We start from the raw sequence: 7,296 nt of genomic DNA on the forward strand, positions 1-7,296 counted from the left end.
TGATACCTAATATTATCTACGGTTCAAGTAGACATCTACTAAGTAAATACCCACTAAGGCCTTCTCAGAGGCGGCGTGGCGCAGGCAACGTGGGTTATTTTATCATCAGCCAGAAGACGTCCATTGCTGATCAAAGGGAGGCCTTAGACTGCCATAATGAACGACACCGGTTGCCCGCAACTCTCACGATGTCATTCATCAGTCCGCCCTACTGGGACGCCTGCCAACGCTTCGTCTTCCGTTCGTGGTCGCCACTCGATGTCTTTTCTCCCCCATCATCATCCGGGCTAGACCTTATCCCATCTACTTGGGGTCGGCCTTCCTTGTCCGCAATTTCCACTTCGCACAATCATGTGCCGTGCTCGCGTCCAGTTTTGCTTCTTTGAGGTTTTTCTCGACCGTCGTCAGCCAAGTGGAGGGTGGTCTTCAACGTCCTCGCTTCGTCACTGGAAAATTTAGGGCAAGCTACGATGTCTTTTCTCCCCCAAAAGTTTAAATCTGTTCTTCGAGCGATGTGGTCCGCCCATGGCTACTTCAACTTGGATATCTTTCCAGCTATGTCGTATGTTGTGTGCTTCATGTAGGTAAAGAAGCTTAATTAGGTATAGGTATTAACTAAGTAGGTAAGTACTAAGTTTGAGAAACGGTAATTTAGGTGTTAAGGATTGTTATGATTGGTTTCTTCTTTTAAAATTAACTTTGCTATGTCTCATAACATGTCTATAGCTCGAAATAATGTTAATAAATTAATAATACATATTTAGGTACGTACTACCTCTGTGTCTAGATGTTATACCGTTCCCGTCGAGACGGCGGCGACCGCACTCGTACGTGAGTTCCCAGATTAAAGAAAGACATCGATAAAACAGTGTCTGTTCTGCACCTATACACCTAGAGATGCCTAATGTAAGATTTAATTTCGTTGCAAGGAAATCGACCTGGTAACCATCTGACGCAGGGTAATAGTATTTAATGGCAGTGATGTTTAATGTTCACGGAACTAGTACGTACTGAATTAAAGGTTTAAAAAAAATTGAATGTGTTGAGTTGTAAATGGACAAAAGAAAAAACGTAAAAGTAGGGACAGAACGTTCTACTTAGCTCAAACAAAATAGTGATAAGTCAAGTTCAAGAAAGAAACAGCTAATTCTTTGTCCTCTTTCCTCCATTATATTCATCTGTACCAAAGTATAATCAATCAACGATTTCTTTTACCACCATAAGGTTCAAAGTCTCAGTCACAAGTCGCGGTAGCCCAGTAGTTTGACCTCTCAAGCAGAGGGTTGTGGGCTCGAACCCGGGCTCGCACCACTGAGTTTTTCGCAATTGATGTCCGAAATTACTTTGAATTTACTGTGACCTGTAACGGTGCCGTGAGGAAAGAAATTCTATGGTATTATGTGAAGTTTCCAAACCGCACTGGGCTCGCGAGACATGGGGCTGGTGGATATTATACACGTGGCGAGTTGTCGTTCGTTGTGGCGTTCTAAGGGGGAGGCCTTTGTTCAGAAGTGGGTGTCTTCTGACTGCAGTGTGAAGTATATGTATATTGTATAATATAGGCCGATGTGATGTGATGTGGTCACTTGTAAATCAATTGGACACAGCATTATTTTTTGGGGTTCCCTTTATCTTGCATAATATCGATTCTCCGAAATACACTTCGCATAACAGGTATCTCATATTTTTTTAGCCGAATGATACTTTTGCATAATCATAACTTTGCATAATTATCAGTTCGAATAATAGTCATTTCTGAGAATATTAAATAACAGAACACTCTTATCGCCGAATTACTTCTGCAGATTTTTAAATAGCAGAACATTAGTATCGCCGATTTTTATATGGCATAATGGCATAGCAAAATACTAGTTTGGAGTATTGTATTTTCACGGAATTTTAAATAGAGCTGAATTTAACATGGCGTAATGTAATGACATACGAGTAGTTAAAGGAACTAACAGCTACCATAAGAATGGGTTAAGGTTAAAGTAAGGCCAGCAAAGTAAGTGCTGTAACAGCAGCAGGTAAAGCGCCAGAACAGAACAGCAGCTACATAGTATACCACATATACCACAACAGCACGCGAGCCGAGCGAGCGAAGCGAGCGTGCCGCGGTAGCGGCTGGCGAAGCGCCAGAATTTTACTGCTGACAATAAATTACTTTTTCACCTCAGCACCTCAAACAGGCAGGTTTTGCTATGAGAAATCAGTGAGCAAAATCGCATTTTGCTCACTCCGTGAGACAAAGTAACTTTAATTATTTTTTTTAAATGCTGAGTACAGTGTTGGGTCTACTCACTGAATTCTAAATATTTGAACTTTACTTTGATCTGTCATTTCACTTCAACTCGAAAAAAGCAAGAGATAGGATCAAATTTGTCGATTACAAACTTAAATTAAATGTTTGGTATTAAAAATATATCGAAATATTTCCAAAATGTAAATTATCCCGATCTTTTAATAAAGTATGCAACCTCGTTGCACGAAAGCCGCTTCTCTTGTTTTTTCTTTATAAAAGAATTCCGTATACTGCCTCTACAGTATAATTATTATTTGTTAAATTGAATGATTTTTTAACAAATCTATTTATCTTTATGCAATAGAAATCTTAATAAAAATCATATTTAAGGTTTAATTGTTCAACCTTTTCAATTACCCCGAGATGAGGCTTTTTGCAGTATTAAAAAATAAGTGTGACATTAGTACAAGAAGTTAAGATTGCATGTTATGAGTATGCGATTTGTATTGTAGCTACTGGACTCTTTTTATGGTTTTAAATGTAATTATTATATTTGATAATAATCGGATTCTATTTTAAAAAAATGTGTTTGTTTTGTAAACAGGTAGGTATATGTGGTTTTATTCTTATGTTACATTTAAATTATGTTCTCGCTGCTGAGGTGAAAAATTGTATGTGTCACACGAGACCAAAGTTTTTTAGCATCTCGTGTATTTCAATCCCTTGCTGATCTCAGGATTCTAACCTAGAATCACTCGCTGACGCTCGTGATTCAATTATAGAATCCTTCGCTTACTCGGGATTCAAAATCAACACTCGCAACAAAACAACTTTGCTCTCTTGTTGCACAAATAACTATTTGTTATCCTTATACAAAGTAATATTATGAGATATGTCTTTCTGCGTAGCAACTATTCGAACGTATTAATATTATTCTCATCGATATTATGTGATTAATATTCTGCTTTACAAAATTATGAGAAATGATAGTATGAGAAAAAATATATGCGAAAAGTAATTCGGTGATATGATGATTCTGTTCAAGGTTGTTATGAGAAACGAAATTATGAGATTCGATTTTATGCACCATATTAGTGAACCTATTTTTTGATGTAGTCATAAACTGTCATCAAAAATGATAAATCACTTGGGCAACTGCACAAGCGCTTTTAACACAGTTTGTTAAGACAAACAGTGACATCAACATCCTTATCGGTTAAACCAAAGAGGGTCGACTTAATTTAATATTCAAGTAAGGCTTTGAACTTGTTTACGCCATTAGAGAACTTCCAAGAGATTTGGAGGTTACAGAATACAAACCTTTTCACCCCTTTAGAATTATCTGTTCCCTTTCCACTTAAGCGGGCAGCCAAATGAAGTCAACCTTGAAATTAAACGCTTCGTTAGATAACGGACGGTTTTATTTAATTAGCCTGTGGCAATTTACCTACACCTTAGTCGTTTCCAAATTTTGTCGAACTAAGGCTGCGTTTCCAGCAGAGATGTGTGAGGAATGTGTTTTCATGAACCAATATACGCTTCATTTACATCTTCGCACAACAGCTCTAGTGGAAACAGCTGAGCGGAGGAGCGAGTATAGGTGAATGAAGCGTTTCTATTGGTTCATAAAAAAAAATTCCTCGCAATCGGAACGGATCCTTGCACATCTCTGGTGTAAATGCAGCCTAAGGGTTGAGTAAACAGGAGCCTATGTTAACCAAATCCACAGCAGACGAAGTGGTCAACGACTTCGGTCTGCGATTTTTATTGTAGGCACGATACTCGTTAGAAATGGAGGCACGTTCGTAGTAGGGTTACGGAGCTACGGAGCTACGACACGCTACGAGCAGCTAGCTAGTTAAGTTTGTCGGAAGTATTCTGCTCGCCAAGAGTTGATAGTAGTATGTTCATGTAATCATTACATTGTAATCTGTTTTATATCAAAGTCAAAGTCAAAGTATTTATTGTGTGTTACAGGTAATATATTACACAGGTGTTATGATATATATACGTTTCTCTGTAATATGTCAATACGACATACAATTTATCTTAACGACTATATTATGCAGGATCTAAATATCATATCGTAGGTGCGCCTGCTGCTTCGTAGAGATAAATAAAGACTGATAGTTTTCCTTTTTTACAAGCTTTTATTTAGCTTCACCTGTCCCGTTGTCTGTGTCTGTCTGTCTGTAATCAAATCTTTCAAGTTAAATTCGACCAACTTCAGTAGTTGTATTGACTTAAAATTTGGTATACTTATGTATCTGTCGTGAGGAAACCTGCACAAACCATGCGAAGCGATTCAATGGTTCATGCGAGGTTCCCAATCCGCACTGGGCCCGTGTGGGAACTATGGCCAAGTTCTCTTGTTCTGAGAGGAGCCTGTGCCAGCAGTGGGACGTATATAGGCTGGGATGATGATATGATACTTATGTAAATTGCGTGCCAGTACAATAATCTGGTAGTGACGCGCCAGGATCGTCTCCGCAGGACGGAACTCTTCAGCGGTTAATGGCATCGACTTGAAATCTGGAGTGCATATGTAGTCGGGTGACAATACAAGTGCAGTCAACAAAAGTACAGTCAGCATAAATAAGCTGTATTAAAATGTTTTTTTTCCCAAAACTTATTAATGGACAAGATAAGTAAGTAAACAAGTAACTAACATTACAACATAACATAAAACATTTTGTTGAGATAAATAAAAACTATTCTAAGGGACAGGTATAATAAGGAAATATATATAAAAAAGGGAATTATTTACAGTAAAATATGAATAGGTAGTCGAAAAATCACTCGTTGAAGTAACAATGGGCAGGCCATATAGCACGGTGAAGAGATGGCCGTTGGGGCCGAAAAGTTCTCGAGTGAGGCCGCGGATCGCCAAGCGCAGCGTAGGACGTCTACCAACAAGATGCGACGGATGACCTAGCTAGTTAAATCCGCGGGTTCACGTTGGATGCAGGCCGCTGCGAACCGAGGCAACTAACTGGAGGTCTATGGCGGAGGCCTATATCCAATAGCGAACGTCCTACGGCTGAGATGATGATGGCAATGTAGGGTAGAAAAATAGAAATTTAAATTTAATCACACGGTAATAGCTTAGTAAGTTATATAATTAGTAGGCCTGTACTACGAAGTCCAAAATTCGAACTTGGATCTTGCCGTCCCGCTGACATTTATATTATTATACGAGAGTGAGAGGGACAGCACGACATGATCTTCGATTTTCGAAAAACGTAGTAGCCCCCCTGCTCGTGACCGTGCCCGAAGCAATGTGCCTCTGTTTCTAAAACGGGCTGGGCAAGTCAAATCCGCGCCCTATGTGTGTATTTTTACTGCTATATTATTTAGGTTTCGGCTCTTTTCATTATGCGTATACTTTTACTAGGCAATCATGAAGCGATATGGCGGATGTCCCTTAGCCGATTCATGAAATGGCGCCATTTCACGATATGCCTAGGAATTTCGTGATCTGGCGGATTTTACGATCGGCCGCCGACATATACATGTCACGGACGGACACGGGAACAAACGAAACACATATTTGTATTTATAAAACCCAATCAACGAGGCATAAAATTTAAATTGCAAAATATATGGAACTTGTTTCATATCTTTAGATCAAAGGCATCAAGGGCCCTTCGTTACTGTTGAGTGCTTTGTTAACGTTCGGTTGGTTTTTTTTTCTCTTATTATTTTCAAGGACCTGCCTATATTACCAAGATGTTTCGGATCAGTAAAGCTTTACTTGTTATTTGTTTTGACCCAGTAATAAACTTAAAAACAACTTTTGTTTGACATTGTTTCATCATCATCATCATGATCGTCATATCCGCCGTAAGACGTCCACCAACGAGGTGGACGGATGACCTGGTTAAAGCGTGCAGTTTCACGGTGGATGCGAGCTGCTTCAAACTGAAACTTTCTTTATGAAGAAATGTTTTTTTTTGCATTCCTTTACACATTTTGCGGTAACCGTATAAGGCGGTAACACTGACAGTGTTACCGCATGGTTGGGTGTGGCTCACCAGTTTGTTATGAATATTGATGCATACAAACGATGGCCCGTTTCTACTATAATATAAGGATGAATACTTCACTTGAAAGATAAAGTACTTGTATCAAAAGTTGACGCAAATAGTTATCGTATGCATCAATATTCATAACACACTGGAACGGGCGGACAAAATGCTTGTGAGCCAGACCCGGTTACTGCAAACTAAGACAACCGTGTTGAACATGTGTTACCACAATATTATTTCATAGAAAAAGAAAATTGATTTTTTACGGTACTTATGTAAGTACGAGAATTTACGGTATCTAGGCCAATTTTTTTATCATCTATTCATTCTTATACTAACATTATAAATGCGAAAGGGAGTATGTTGTTTGTTACGCTTTCACGCGTACAGTACTCAGCCGATCGTGATGAAATCTTGTACGGAAGTGGTTTGAGACCTTGAGAAAGACAAAGAATAATTTTTATGCAGAAAAAAAAAGTTCTCTAGCGGGCGCAAGGAAGTCACGGGCAACGGCTACTACATTGTAAAAGAGGAAACAAAAATATAAATACCTACAATATTTTCCAGTTTTTGAACAATTAGGTGAACACCTTATTAGGGCGAGTGATTCATTATTACGGGCGCACAGTTTTAATTAGGGAGTTGTCTAACAGTAATTAATTTGTTGTCTGAGAACTGCGAAGATGATGCACGTTCATATAGGCCTAACTCAGTTGGTAGTTGAAATTGAATACTTTAAGGACTTACACTGGGTCAAAATTCTTTTCGTTGCTTAAATTGTTTCTGGTCAAAACAGTGGTCACTGTCACGACATTAATTATGTCTTCTAACTAAACAAAGAAAAATGTGTGCCATTGTTTGTCTTTCTCGTGGAACTAATATTTAACTAGAGGAAAACTAAAAAAAAACCCATCAAAACAAAAACTACTCTGTCCCTTTTTTTCGGGGACAAACACAAGACAATGAAAATAATTTTGACCTACACCTATACAATACAAACAATACAATAACTCTTTATTGCACACC

Source organism: Choristoneura fumiferana, chromosome 7, assembly GCF_025370935.1.
Source record: "Choristoneura fumiferana chromosome 7, NRCan_CFum_1, whole genome shotgun sequence".
Taxonomy (NCBI): domain Eukaryota; kingdom Metazoa; phylum Arthropoda; class Insecta; order Lepidoptera; family Tortricidae; genus Choristoneura; species Choristoneura fumiferana.